The sequence below is a fragment of the Haliotis cracherodii genome, unplaced genomic scaffold (assembly GCF_022045235.1).
Source record: "Haliotis cracherodii isolate W230 unplaced genomic scaffold, xgHalCrac1.p SCAF_6, whole genome shotgun sequence".
In the NCBI taxonomy this organism is placed as follows: domain Eukaryota; kingdom Metazoa; phylum Mollusca; class Gastropoda; order Lepetellida; family Haliotidae; genus Haliotis; species Haliotis cracherodii.
Genome location: NW_027266319.1, coordinates 44,841,486 through 44,857,083, shown reverse-complemented (window position 1 = coordinate 44,857,083; position 15,598 = coordinate 44,841,486). Strand labels below are relative to the sequence as shown.

The window sequence follows — 15,598 nt, the reverse complement described above, 5'->3', positions numbered from 1 at the left end:
ACCAAGTAAAAAATATGGGATGATATTTACCTGTAAAGTGCACTTTTCACGCTCTGAAATCACGGCATCGCTGGGATGTTGGCTTCATCTACTTGAGTGACTTGCTCCTCGTACAATGTCTGCATCTGTGTGGTTTCTTCTCGCGCTCTTTTACGAAGATTGCTGACAAAGTTCACTCTGGTTTCATCTTCAGGCGGATGGTTATGTTTCGACTGATTGCGAAGAAAGTCACCGACAGTCGTACAGTTCCCATTGCACGTCTTGACGACACATCTCCAATGTGTGCAGGTTTGCCTCTCGCGGTTTCTGTTGTAAATATATCCATCTAATATCAACTGCTTACTTCCACGCCGAGAGGTGATGTACTCTACGTTCCTTAAACCAGTCATATCGATACTATTAATGACCCCATGATAATTTTTATTTGTTTGATGAGTAGATAATCTAAACTCAACTCCTTCAACTGATCATACAGTAAGACAATTAAGCTACTCCATAGTTTACATAATTAATCTCATGCCTATTGAACCTGTGCTGAGAGTAAGGTAATTTAGCTTAACGAAATTGTAATATATATACTCCCTAAACTGTGAGTCCCCTATCCCTACTCAGTACTTTAATCTAATTAGGACTGATCCATTACACCTGTAGGTATATTCCCTCTTTGCCGAAAAAAAAATGTCTAACAATTGGGACGTCTAACTAATGGGATATAACCTCTGAGGATGTAACAAAAACAGTTGCCGTTGTCATATGATCTAACCAATTCCCTGATTAAATCGGTGATTGAAAACTGTTCTTTATTGTTTTAACCAGTGGATGTCATGACACGTGACATGCTGGTCATACACCATGGCATCAGAGATAATGGCCGTTGTTTCAAGTGTATTTGGAGATACATGTTCAGTCTTAAATTGTAAAATCTAAATATATATTTCACCTTTGTATACTTATCCTGTATTACTCCTTAATGCATTCAACGCTTACTTTATGACAACAAAAGGACAGCATTCGGCGATGGTCTTGGGTGAAGAAATAAGAATTGTTTCAAAGTCCCACTCCTGCCTTTTTGCACTGACCACTGTCGCTGTCCATGTGACCTTGATGACTCGTCACCTTCCTCACATCACTCCCTGTCATGATTAGTCCAGATAAACAATGAACAAATTTTTTATGAACAGATTTGTATTATAAGAGATTTGTTGACTGGAATTTCCATTGTTACGTGATCGCGGCAATCAGCTGATTATGCTTTCTGAGATGGGGGGAAAACTTTGTGTCAGTGTAAATCTTGAGTTTATTAAATATGTAAGTAAATTTTGGGAGCCATAACAGAGTTAATGCTATATTTAGGGGCGCAATAGCGAGGGAACACTATCTCTTTTTCTCAGTTATGTAGATTTGATTTGATGTTCTAAATAAATACATGTGTGACATGACCTCAAAATTATGAGTGAAATTATTAAATTAATATCACAAATTGGCCTTTTAGAAACCACATATATACTGTAACCAACCTCCTTTGATAAATGACTATTCACTTAAACCAGTTAACCTTGTGAAAAGAATCACAGGGAGTACAGCTCTCTCGCTTGGAAAATAAAGGCTTGCTCCATGTGTCAAGAAGTATCTTCAGAAAATATTTTACAAATCAACGACAGACAAGCCACCAACAGCACAGATAGTATAACCGACCAGGCTTGTTTATTGATGAGCCAGTATGTGGTAAAAGCTGGAAAAAGAAAGGAGTGTGTGATACAGTCAATTTCTACACACAATGAACTAGTACGCCATTACAAAGTAAAAGGTGTAACTACATATTTTCTCTCAAGATATTGCAGTTACAACTAACTGCGCCATTTACTAAAAGAGTCAAGAGTATCAAGAGTTGGGCTTTTATATACTCCATATAATCAATCTGCAAAACCTTCGGACGAAAATATTGGCTTATACACGTGAACAAATAACTAGTCATACATCAGTACCTCTAAATCAGAGCGAGAATCGCTACGTCTTGAGCTGAGAAATAATCAGCATTAGTCTAACAGGGCCTCTGGCAAGCCGATGAGAAATGCATACTGTGGATATTCATACATTCAGAGTCTATATAACTAACTGACACTTTGTCACTGACGAATATACATCATTATGAAATCTAAGGGGTAGAATTAAATCATATGATGTACTTACAACACAGTGCGTGCTACATAATTGTAGAAAAATTATTTCCGATACATGCTCGGAGAGCGCGCTTTCGCTTGACCACATGGCGGAACAAAGGGCAATAATACACGAGGATTAACTGCCTGCCGCTAAAACAAAAGACCATTTAAATAAAAAAGGGAGATAACCCTGATCCCTTCAGATAAACTGCACAATACCAATCCAGTCAATCTTTCAAAAAGGAATAGTAGGCTCTGTAAACAGTATTTTTGGCATAATGATAAAACTTATTTGCAAAAACATAAGAGCAGCTACTATGTGAAGTCAAATCATGAAATATTGGAATAAAGGTGTACTGTCAAACTTGTCACCATGCATATGTGAAGAATGGCCATTGGACAACTGCTACAATAATGTTACAAGATGATTATGATGATGATTATTAATAATTATACCTGTAGCTGCCAATTAATTCTTTTCCACTATGGACATTGACTCTGTTTAGGACATTCCGCAGTTGGAACAGGGTACCCGGGTCCTGACTTGACGAATGCTTGTAAAACTGCTGATAGATGAGCTGCAAATGACACAATAAATTTGAATATGATTGAAAATAAATTAATTTATCACTTTCAAACATTCTTCAATGTGTTGAAGCACTTTTCAATAATACAAAAAAAAATAGCTACAGAATCCAGACCTATAGCTTAAACAATTAGTCATTATAGAAATAGCATAATTCATTAACTCTTATTTATCATCCAAATTATGATATTAACAACAGAAGAAAAATCTAATGCACATAATTTTGTTAGTCATGCAAAGAAAACAATTTAACATCAAATGTTATTATGTAACTAAAAGAATTGATGAACAATGATGTACCACTGAAGCAAAAAAATAAATAAAAATGGATTGCTTGCAGGGGTGGAGTGGGCGAGCAGGCAATGGCAAGTGAATTATTTCAAATGTGCCTCCGTTCAGTGATATTATCTTTGACTATTTGTCTGTAATGGATCATGCAATAAAGATCAGGAGATCAATCATTAATTGGGTTAGTACAAACATGAGCCCAAACACACATCAATAGATTTGGTCAATTAATTAATGGCTTATCATTCTCTATCTTCCCGAAACTAGTCAGTTATTTATAACTTTTATTGTTCAGTAACTTGCCTCAGGAAGATGATGATGGTGCTCTGACCCTTCATGAAGCCAATATATATTCATTATTCGTAGATCTAAATTGTCAAGGAATCAGTTCTGTGTTTGACAAATATTATATTTATTGGTGACATTCTTTGTTGATTAGCTTAAATTGGCTTGTCATCACAACATACTACTAACAACTGTAATCCATGTAACATCTGACAGTATTATGGTTCATCATCCCGTGGAGGCCCTCTGGACAATGAGGGACCCTTTGAGCATTGTGTGATCTGTGGGGCTATTCAAGACAGCAAGCTGAGCTGAGTACGGTATGCTCACTCATTTGTAAGACAGCCACCACCAAACACTTTTTTCTGAAGTACTGTAGATGGATCACCACTAGGGGGGATATAGCTGTCATGGATATGCTCAAGAATGGAGATCATGTCATCTGCCTTGTTCTCACTTTTGTAAAGCAAATCCAGTACACTGTACGAAGACTTCTTGGAGATTTCATGCTGATGTGGATGTTCAATATGAATTAGAAAACATGTTTTCATGCTGTTAAGGCATGTCTCATATTTGACTAGGGCTGAAACGATATCCTGGGACACCGATGCATCGCGATTTACTCAATACGCTATGGTGCGCGATTTGTGAGGTGCTGTATCTCGATTTTTCACGATATGTTCTTTTTAATAAACTTTTATGACAGATGCGTTTTAAATGTGTTTTAAATGAATTTCAACGTAGGACAATATAATTTTCGTACGTCTTCAAAAATACAGCGGCTGTGCTGAGCAGCCTCTAAGTCAAACATGTTGGGAAAAGCAGACGCCCGTCCTTTGCCAGAGTAGCCACAGTGACTTACTGTAAAAATGGCAAGTTACTGGTACTTATTTAGTCCATGTAGGACTGTTACTTTTGTGTTTGCTAGCCATTACATGGCCTCAGACCACAATTAATTTCCTTCTTTGCTATCTACAGTGACATGACAGCCCACCATAATTATTATCAGTCGTAGGCTGTTCTCCTGTTGCATGCTGACCAACCTGCCACTTGTCACTTAACATGCAAAGTTTCGGCCAGCATTCACCATCTCGCTTTCGCAGTAACCACTGTCAACAATGCTCACCGGAAGTTTCGAGCCGAAACACACACAACGGCCTTCAACTTGGGGTCAAATCATGGGAAGCTGGAATCAATACCTTCACAGATTGGGGCTAACAAAAAATTGACAGCAAACTACAATGTCTTATCTTTCATTTAAGCTATCACAAGTCACTCCAAAAAAATTGCCACAGGCTGAACAGCCCATTTAAACAGGGTACTATATTCTCCTATTTTCCTTCCGGTTCATGGTAAAACTTAGGGGGGATAACTGTGGTCTGAGGCCACATGGAAATGCCAGATTATTAATTGAGTAAAATACTCATTACAGTATATGTGTTTATGACTCATGAACATTCATTCACTTTCATTTAATTTTTCATTTCAATAAACTAAGTTTCATTCATTTATCTCTTGTCTTCTCTTGTCACTATGAGTATCGTAGAGTATCGAGATACGTATCGTATCATGACCTAGGTGCATCGTTGCAGTCCTATATTTGACAATAATATGCATAATGTGAAACATGAAACTGGCCTCAAGGCTCGCAGAGTCATGCAGATTGGAAACAAAGGAAGCATTTTCAACCTTCGTAATATCTGCCTTTGGTTTGTTATCTGGGAGTTCTCCAAACAGAACTCTCTTTTCAACACAAAGGAGCAAGAACCAATGCCAACCTTTACGTTTGCGCTCTTTGCTCATTTGAGAAGGTGTTCCAGTTATATCAATGTTGTCCCCAATCACTTCAACACAGTCAATGGCTTGCTATGGCCCTGCTGACTAGAATTTCTGTTCAATCTGTTTCTCATGTTGTAGCTGGAGCTTTTTTCTCTGCACAGCAACACTTTTTGCAGAAACTGAACTGACAGACCAAGATGATTCACGGTAGTTATTGCCTGCAACATGGAATGTGATAATAATCATTACGAGTTAGAATGGTGGTGTGATAACTTGTGCCCACTCCATTTCTTTACGAATATGATATGGTTTAATCAATGGTGTTCTATATCCCAAATTTACCAATTTCACAAAGTACCAAAATACATACTATGAAATCTTGTAGAATCAGACATGTGAGTACCTCACCTGCTGCCCCAAAATGATCAAGAATTTGATCATTGAACATCTGCCTGTTTCTTGAAAAAGTGTCACAGCTCCTACAACGACAGTTGAAGATGTGGATCCACCAGCCATGCAGCTCAGTGTCTTGTTGTAGAGAGGGACTTCAGTCATCATTTGCACATCAATGAGACTAAACATCATGGCTTGTAAGTTTGCTGGAGTAATTCTCCTCAAACAACTAGGGAATCTTGTGGAACACATACTCCTGCTGTCCACATTTAATGTTTTTAAGAAACAAGCTGTAATACTGTCTTTCAAACTTGATCTATAAAGTTTGTGTGCAATACATCCTGTACTATCTCCTCTGCAAATGGAACTAACAATGCCCTTGATGTCCATTTTTCTGATAACACGAGCACTGACACTCCCTCCTTTTACACGATGCATCACCTGAAGTATCAATAAATAGTTACAATAATTAATAAAATTTTAGGGAGACAGTTAGGCTGTTTGTATATGTAGATTGAATTAGTTCTGAAACAATGTTATAAAGCAGATATCTCCGTTGTCTATGTCCAGACTGAAAACCTTTCCTTTTAATATACACTTACTCTCATGTATTCTGGGCTGAACAAGATGTTTGAGGTTGATTTTTCTGACGCTCACTGAGATGTGGTAGGGCCTGACACACTTGTGGATTGATCTGCTATCAGAATTATTCATATATGATTGTATAGTGTGTATCATAAGTAATATGTACATATAAACATTCACTGAATGCTCAGTAAACACATCTTCAGCTATTAATGGTGGATTGCCAATTTCATTGAGAAGCAAAATTAAAGTTAAATAACAAATAATGGAAAGACACTGCAAAATGTTCCATTTCCTCCTGCAAAAATTAAAAATCCTACATTCAAATATTAATTTCCACCATGGTGCATGACAAATAATTAAGTTCTGAGACTATGTGCCTTGGCCATCAATGCATTGTTTTTCTTTCACAAATGTATGTAATTTTACTGTCCTGTAGACAATAATTGCAACCAGATGCATATATTTACTCAAGTTTGGTCGAATACTGTGTGTAATTATTTTACCTCTTTGACACTTTTCCGAATGCTGACAAAAAACTTGTTCCCATGTTTCCTAGGCATTGAGAGAACGTCTCTTTTGGGTTTTCTGATCTAAATTTCTTGGGTGACATAGGTTTTGTGTCATCATCATGATCATGATGGTATAGGCATGCGTTGATGCGGGAGGAAGGCTGACATTTTGAGAGCTCCGACAAAAGTGTATACTCCCCAGGGAGATAAGAATGAAAATCGAGTGCTCACTGATCCATTGACCGGGATAATAATAGTGTAGCGCTATGAGCATCCACTTGGTGAATGGAATCTGGCGCATTATAAATGCACTATTTGGGGCTCCATGCCGAATGGCTGTAAAGCCCTATTGTAATCGTTCGATTTATTATTAGGGCTCCAAGCCAAAAGGCTGGAAGCCCTATTGTAATCGGCCGATTTATTATTAGGGCTCCAAGCCTGAAAGGCTAAGAGCCCTATTGTAATTGTTGTGTTTCTTCTTCTTATTATTATTCTGCTGTTTTTTGTACCAGACCTACAAAAACAACCAGTTGCCAGAATGGCTTCAAAATCGACAGCAACATCGGCATCAACGTGACGCAGTAACCAGCAAAAACCCAAGGCCATAGGCCCAATGGCTAAGGGCAGATAACTCATCAAAGTTTCAACTTCAGCAGCAATAATCTTCGAAACTAATTGTCCAATGACTTCCAGATTTGCCATGCGGCAGTGCAATCAGATGCCCATCATTTTGTACTGAAGGACCATGGTAGCTACAACGCACCGTTTGGCAGCCATATTGGATTTAAAGGTTTTTGGCACTTCTTTTCACCATTTTTCTCAGTACTTGTCTCTCAAAATCTGCTCAGCTCGAACTACCAGCTCAAAAGCTTCCAAACTTTCCATACTTTGTGCCCAAGTACCATACTACCAACTTCCGAGAAAACATACTTAGGTGATACCTGATGTCCTGGCGATTCCAGAACACCAAACCGTTTGTCTGTAGCTAAACGGACAACGAAACTACAGCGTTTTAAAGAGGGAACTCTTTGACCCCTTGCCATATAGCAAAACTCTAAACATTAATATCTCGGCTAATATAGGGCCGATTTCGTCCAACTTTCGTGTGTGTTTGTAGGCTGGGCTTGTCCAATGAGGTACCAAATTGTAGCCAAATCGCAATGAAGGCTAAGAAGAGAAAAATGAAAAGGTATTTTTCTATAACAACATACTTTAACCTATTGTACCTAACCAGATCATTCAATAACTGTCAGACTAGGCACTCTTTAGTTTTTAAATATGCAGTTCGATATTGAATGCTTTCACAAAATTCCACGTTTTGCATACAGCAAACTGTGATCTGACTGTGAAAATGTCATTTTGTGGGGGAAAACAATCAGATTTTACGACACTTCAAATTGTTCAGTAAAGACACTGAAAGAAGCGTCCTTTCTCTTGACGCTATATGCTATAGTATTGTCGGTTTGTAGAATTCACAAACAAGTGCGTGGGCTTTTAGTAATTTTCAGCGAACTGCGAATGTGTTTATCCGCTATCGACTACCAAGATCATTTGTCAGTCTCAGTGAAATAGAGCGTACATACTGCGGGTAAACAACGCAAGCAGAAACGGACTATAGAAATATATTTTAAGAAGCAGTGAAAGAAGCTGCAGTAAAATTTCGGCATAAGCCCCGTTCACAGCTTTTCAATCAACTCAGAATACCAATGAACATGCTCGGAAGGGCCTACTCCAATAGGCACACTTATTTCTTGAATTAATACCGACCCGGTGAGGTCTGTGATTATTGTTGCCCCTGTTATCTGGTGAACTGCATCTGTGTTCTATCGCTATGGTTTACGGATGTCGGCAGAGACTTACTGCCTAAGGCCAGAAGTTAACGTTTGCAGAAACGGACTATAGAAATCATGTGTCAACGTGATGATTCGGTTATGTCTGAAAGTTGTATTCCCAGCACTCATGCAAGGTCATGCACTGACTGTCTGACCCCATTTGGCAATACACACCTTGACGATATAGTGTATTTGCTACACCAATAGCACACTGGTGCACGAGTCACGGTAACGGTACAGAGAGACAACGGTAGCGTTATAACACGGAAACTTGCCCCAGGCGATACGCTTAGTAAACTGTATTGTTTACCAGGTCGTGTATTGACTGTGTGGCCCCCATCCTCCTCTCGACCGAAACAAACTGTGAATATGTAGTGCAAAGTCTTTGAATGACATTTTGAATTAATGCACATAAGGAAGATAATTCATGGATTAACATGGTATTCTCGGCAAGTCGACAAGGTGATTGCTTGTCTCGTGCGCGATAGATGTCACTTGATCATATCTGCGTTGCAGGAATTGGCACGAATTCATGATACACAACGTCAATAGGTAAGCATCGCTTAGTAAACCAAGAATTGAGCATGCATGTGATTGACCTCACAGCGTGTCACTTTGCCTTTGACCCATGTGGATGGGTCAGTCGAGTGAATATCGAGCCTGAGCCACGGAAACGGTATAGCGAAACAACGGTAGCGCTATAGCATGTCAATTAAGCTGCTGGTAGCGGGTTCGTCCGATAGCCACGTGTTGGGTTCTACAGTCAAAACATGATCACGACCGTGAACACCTTATTCATAAATCTCTTTCGGACTGTTGGATTTGAGGTGAGTTTGTGACTGAAAGTTGGATATCTTATATATTCTTACTATATACGCTATAGTATTGTTGGTAAACCTGTGGTATAGGTTTGTGGATTACAGAAACAAGTACGTGGACTTTGCGTATACTTTTCAGGGAACTGCGATTGTGTTCATCCGCTGTGGAGTGCCGAGAACAGTTGTCAGTGTTAGTGAGATACAGTGTACATTCAGCTGGTGAACAACGCAAGAAGAAATGGACTATAGTAATCTATTTTTGAAGCAGTGAAAGAAGGTGCTGTAAAATTTCGGAATAAGCCCTGTTCACAGCATTTCAATCTACTTAGAACACTGATAACGTGCTCACAACGGACTTCTCCAATAGGCATACTTATTTCCTGAAATAGTACCGACCCGGTGATTCTGTGATGTGATGTGATGTGATGTTGTGCCCTGTTTCCTGGTGAACTGCAACTGTGTTCTATGGATATGGTTTTCGGATTACAGCTTAGCTACTACTGGCCCGATTTCGACCAAATTTCGTGTGTGTATGTACACTGGGCTTGCCTATAGCCATGTTTAATTGTAGCGGCATAGAATCGAAGGCTACAGGAAGAAACATTAAACAGGATTCATCTATAACAACATACTTGAACTTATTGTACCTCAGCAGATCATCCAATAACTGTCAGACTAGGCACTTTTTAGTATTTACTCATCCGAATCATACATATATCAAACTGTGATCTGACGTTTTGAAAATGTTATTTCGAGTGGGAAGGGGGGCGGTGGGAGACAAAGCGATTTTATGACGTTTCCAACTGGTTCATTGAAGACACTGAAAGAAGCAGCAGTATAAATTTACAAACAAACCCTGTTTGTTGTTTGAAAATGCTATTATCTCCAAAATGCATACTTATTTCTTTGCATAATACAGGACAACGTGACGTTTGTTCTGTGATTCTGTATCCTATTCCCTGGTGAACTGCAACTGTGTTATTCCTATGGTTTACCGATTTCACTAGCGGCAGTGAGACAAAATTACTTACACTACTGCCTAAAAGTTCATTCCCCTAACACGCGTTGAGAACGCGTGTAACACACATGTGACACAGGTGCTCAACGGGTTGCACACGGGTGTGCAACGGGTGTGCATCGCGTGTGCAACCAGTTGCACACGGAGCCGGGTTCCAGTTGAAGTTGACAAATTTTTCAAATGAATAGTGAGATAAAACAAAACAGTGAGATGTGAAATTTGAGTTAATGAGCGGCCATTGAGCTGTGTTCACCAGACCGTAAATACAAGGTCGGCCCATCTTAATTAGTGTTCGGTTGCTAGACTTTTATGGCATGAACCATTCCACTAGGGTCCAGTCTAGCCATTGTGGCTAGCGGACAGTAGAACAGTAGTGAATTTAGATACGAGTTTATTGCTAGGGGAACCCCCGTGTTGACACGATTGTCGCGGGTTGGTAAATGTTCGCCAATAATAAAATGATTGTTTGTGGATTGCGAACATATTCATTTGCCCACACAAGTCATTCCATTTGATTGCAAATATAACGTTTTTCGTTCGCCAAATTTATGCTTTAGATAGTACAATTATAATAGAGCCGTCACCAATATTAATGTCTCATTATTTCGCGTAGGAATATGTCCCATTTCCCCACACCCCACTTTCTGTTTTGTATTTTGAAAGAATAAATAAAAGAAGGTTTTGTGTGGGACACTTTTATACTAATTATAAGAGGATGTTGTAAATGATTATGAACAGCCATGCTGTCTGACTGTTGATAGAATTTGAGATCTTCACAATCACCGGGTGTGACCATGTAGACAGAATCTCGTTAGGGTTTGTGATTTTTACATTTGCCCAATGACCATAGTGAGTATTGCTGGGGATACCAAACGTAACAGTTTATCATAAGAGGTTGTGAGTACCTATACCACGTAGATAGGATATCTTTAGGATTTTAATCCTTCTTTGAGAGGCATTTAGAAGTTGGAGTACTACGTTAGGATAAGATTTATGGGTGACTTTAATCTTTTCATTCTCTGTGGGTAATCCTTTCACGTTGATTGGAGGAAGTCACTCAACCAGGTCATGACAGGTCGTGAGTTTACTCACTAGCTACTGTGAGCGTTTTTGGCATGACATCTTTTCTTGTATAAACATACAAACGATGCTCACTCACTGTTAATCTTCTGCAGTTTGCTGGCAAAGTGGGGATAAACCTCAGTGTCAAAGAACTTAGTTCGAATCCTTGTTTATATGTGACATCTCCCAAATGGGGACATTTTCATAAACTTGGCAAGTGATGATGAATTTTAATATTAATATTATTATAGTTTATGAAATTGTTAATAAAACTTTAATAAAATTGTGCTTCACTCTCACGAAAAATATATTGTCTTTGAGTAAATTTATATGTCACGTTACATTGGCATTTTTCAGTGATATTGGGACTACATGAAACATGGCTGGTTTTACATTTCTGATACAGGTGCTTGACTGACTGAGTAGTTCATGATCAATCAGATATGTTTGAATCAGTCAAGTTTGCAACAATAGATGAATAAGTTGATACATTTGGACCGCAGTTACCGATTAACAACTTAAGACATAGAGACAGGGAGGAAATATATAACCAAACCTATGGTCCTGTTGAGACAGTTGACACGTTGGATTAAGTGACAGTAACTAATTTGAACATTCCCCAGTAATATCATAAAATACATCATAACTCATAACAGTCCAAGAGACAGCTTCCAGCCATATACTAGTATTGAAGGGACAATCGCTTTTGACAGTTTAAAAATAAACTCACCTTAAGGTGCTTGGCAAGTCAAAACTGACCTCCCTGAATATGTTTTTTTAGGTTTGACAGCAACTATGCTTGTGGATTTCAGAGATAGACATGATTTGTTAGCTAGATGTTATTACAATAATATTACAGTTTGTTTAATAGTACAAAAAGTGTGTAATAGATCAACATTTTCTTTTATTGAACATAATATTTGCACTATATTGCTGTAAGCTGTAAATAATCTAGCCCCCCCATGGACGTAACTTACATATATTTATGTATGACCAGAACAGCAAATAAAGTTCTGGTAGATAGGTACCTCGGAGATTTAACGTGCGCTTTTCGACTTAAGCCTATCTCGCACACGGGGAAGCACTTTGGGGTAAAAAAGCGTAATGATTAAATAAAGAAGTGTAGAAGTCTAGCGGCGGTATCCTTGTAGTAGTCTCTTGGTCAGCTTGACGAAGTGGTTTGAGGTCGGTACGCCACTACTCTGGAAGAAGTGGTACAAGTCTGTGTAGTTTGTGATGTCGCACTCGATGTCCTGTCCCCCCTTCGTGTGCACCATGACGAAAGGGACTCCTTGTTTGTCGTAGAGATGTTCCTTTGGGGTGTTGACCTGGTCAGCCAGGAGATCCGGGTGGGCCTTGTAGTGGTTGATCGGAATGTCTGACTTTTCCACTAGTAAATAAAGTTCTTTGGTATGACCTCTTTTATCCCTGCTGACGTTATCCTAATGTTCAATTTCAGTCTGCCTCACCAAGCGTAAGAAAGCATTGTACATGTTCTGATAAACCACACTGGTGCAATTAAGCAAATGAATATTTGCTGTGGGCAAATATCTATTTTCTATATATACTTGTGGATATGAAGCATTCTAGTTAATTGTGGATACAATGGGCAGACAGAATTGTGTATATTTCCAGGCCATCCTGATCGTCGTTTACTACTATAAGGTGTATGGTTGGAGGCAAGATCAAAGGCGCCGCACAGCATTTATTACACGGGGTCGTCCGTTTCGCTTTGAACAACCACCCCACCCTGTCTGTAGGAGTTATATAATCGGTGCGCAAATAACTGTGTCAAGTCCACTGCCGGGGTGATGCGGTGTCAGTGTCAGCGATGAACATAAATGCTCAAATTATAGACCTGTAGCACTCACAAGTCGCTTAGCCAAAATATTTGAAAAGTGTATATTCAATTCTCTGATAACAGCAAATATAACCTTAGAAATAGATTCAACATACAAACAATCAAATGTAGAACACAGACCTATGCTTAATCATTTCTTCTGGATATGATCAACCTGCGGAACCCTCTAACAGATGAAGTAACTAATGCTCGCTCATTAAAAGAAATGAAATCCTTAATTAATCGTTCTGATGCAATTATTAATAATTTTGACTTCAAATATTTTCATAGATCATGCCAAATTGTCCATTGTCGCTTTAGGCTCGGCTGCAGTGACTTGAAACGCTGATAAGTTTAGACGACATGTATCAGACATACCAGACTGCACTTGTGGATATCACCTTGAAGATGCAATTCACTTTTGTCAAACTGTCAACAAATACGATAATATCAGAAACACTGTGTATTTCTACACACATGGGTATGGTCTAAAAATGATATTACATGACAGTAGTTAAGCAGTTCTACAAACATGACTCTTCTTAAATCAGTTCACGACATCATTGAGTAAATTGGCTCGTTAACGCAACCGAGCGTGACAAGAGACTGGGCTACTAGTCTGCAAGGACAGCTAAATAAACTTACGCATTTTAGAAAACTGATTGGTTACCCGTGATCTATGAAGATTTTGACAAAGGGCGCATGGTAATTAATTTTTTCAGCCTAAACAGACAAATAACGGCGAAAGCTCATCGGATGTCGTTATTTGGAAATACCCCTGATGGTTACAGTTTAATAATAAAAAAGTATCCCTGAGTGAAAGCATTTGCGGATTTCGGATTGCGTGGATGATACAATTACTACTCCCTTGTTGTCATCCACATTTTCTGGTATAACCCTACACTTGTGTATTTGTCGTAATTCACTTGCTGCTCAATTAATGAATTTATAACATGTATACTTAGTTGTAGCACCACTCAGATTACCCGATAAAGGTTCAAATTTGGTCTTTCTTGTACCTGGGGTAATTATTCAATCTAAATCCAGGTTTGAAGTGAGGTGGAATGTGAGTTATGTGATATGCAAGTGGCAGCCCAGCAAGAGATGTATGATCAGTTGCTTTACTTTTTTTGTAAATCAACTGATCATTCCCAGACATCAAAGGATCAACAGGAAATATGTTGATTGATTAATTACTGTTATTTTGCACAGTGGATATGTCAAAAGTAAGTGTTTACATGTGAAGGTAGGTTTACTAAACCTAGGGAATACACTCATATCATGGTGTGAAGTACAGATGTAAAAACAACATACTTGGTTCAAAGGGTAACCGATAATACACTGACTGGTTGTTCATTGTTATCTAACTCAATGTATGTTTTTAAGAACCGTGGACATTATAAAAATAGTTGTCACGTGGGCTTTCTCAGCTAACTTGGCACCTATGTGAAACAATTGAAACATCTAAGTGATCAGTTAAGAAACAAACACGGGTTATAATATTCGATACATTTAAATAACGTTTAAAAACGATATATTTAAATATTTTAATATATTTCATATATATTCCAAATATTGTTTCCAAATAACTATTATTAAAGTATTTGATTCTCACATAGACATTTGACATCGAATAAGTATTTTTGTACAGCTGCAGACGCAATGGATATTGTTCCTTTATGTTGATATTCCCGGATACATTATAACTTTGGTAGGTTGTAATAATGATATTTGCATTTTGCTTTCATTCATTCGCTGCAGCTTTGAACAGAATCATTCTTGTTCCTTTCCGTTTGGTTGGGAAGTTTTTCGATGCGCGATAGACGTTGTTTTCACAAGTATTTTCTTTTGTAAGCGTGTATATGTTACTGTCAATGTGTAAAATATGATTCACTCAGGCAATTTATTAAATATCTAAATATTTCAGTCATTTTACAAATTGACTGAATAATCCATTCATATAATTAACCGACTGACTAAAAATGATAAAGACGATCAAAAGAGCTTAAACACATCACAATATATTAATTATGCTAAGAAAAGAAGCCAAACAATACAGAACTGTACTTGGTGATGATATTAAACATCAACAAATTTTTGGAATTCGTTATCATATTAATAAAGATGGATATATTTTTTCAGTTAATTTGTAAAATAAACTGAATATTTATGCGTTTAATAAATTTCCTCAGTGAAATCTGTTTACATTTTGAATGTAAACATATACACACGGTAAAATTAGCAATGTTCAGATGAAATATTTACCTTGTGTTGCAAGTCAAAATAGTGTACACGAAGATCGCACAATTACCAAGCAAGTGACTTATCAAAACTGCATCACCATTACCGATGCTCCCCACAAATATACCTACATTTCCCAAACTGTATTTCATTTTTGTTGATCAATGTGACCATGCGTCCTTCTACTATAAAAAAAA

General features: G+C 38.1%; 1 protein-coding gene across 4 annotated transcripts in view; it reads left to right on the top strand.

Moving 5' to 3' along the window:
• The window catches only part of LOC139445782 (ankyrin repeat domain-containing protein 26-like), a 758,925-nt gene that overhangs the window by 72,257 nt on the left and 671,070 nt on the right, over positions 1-15,598 (top strand). The window lies entirely within an intron of this gene.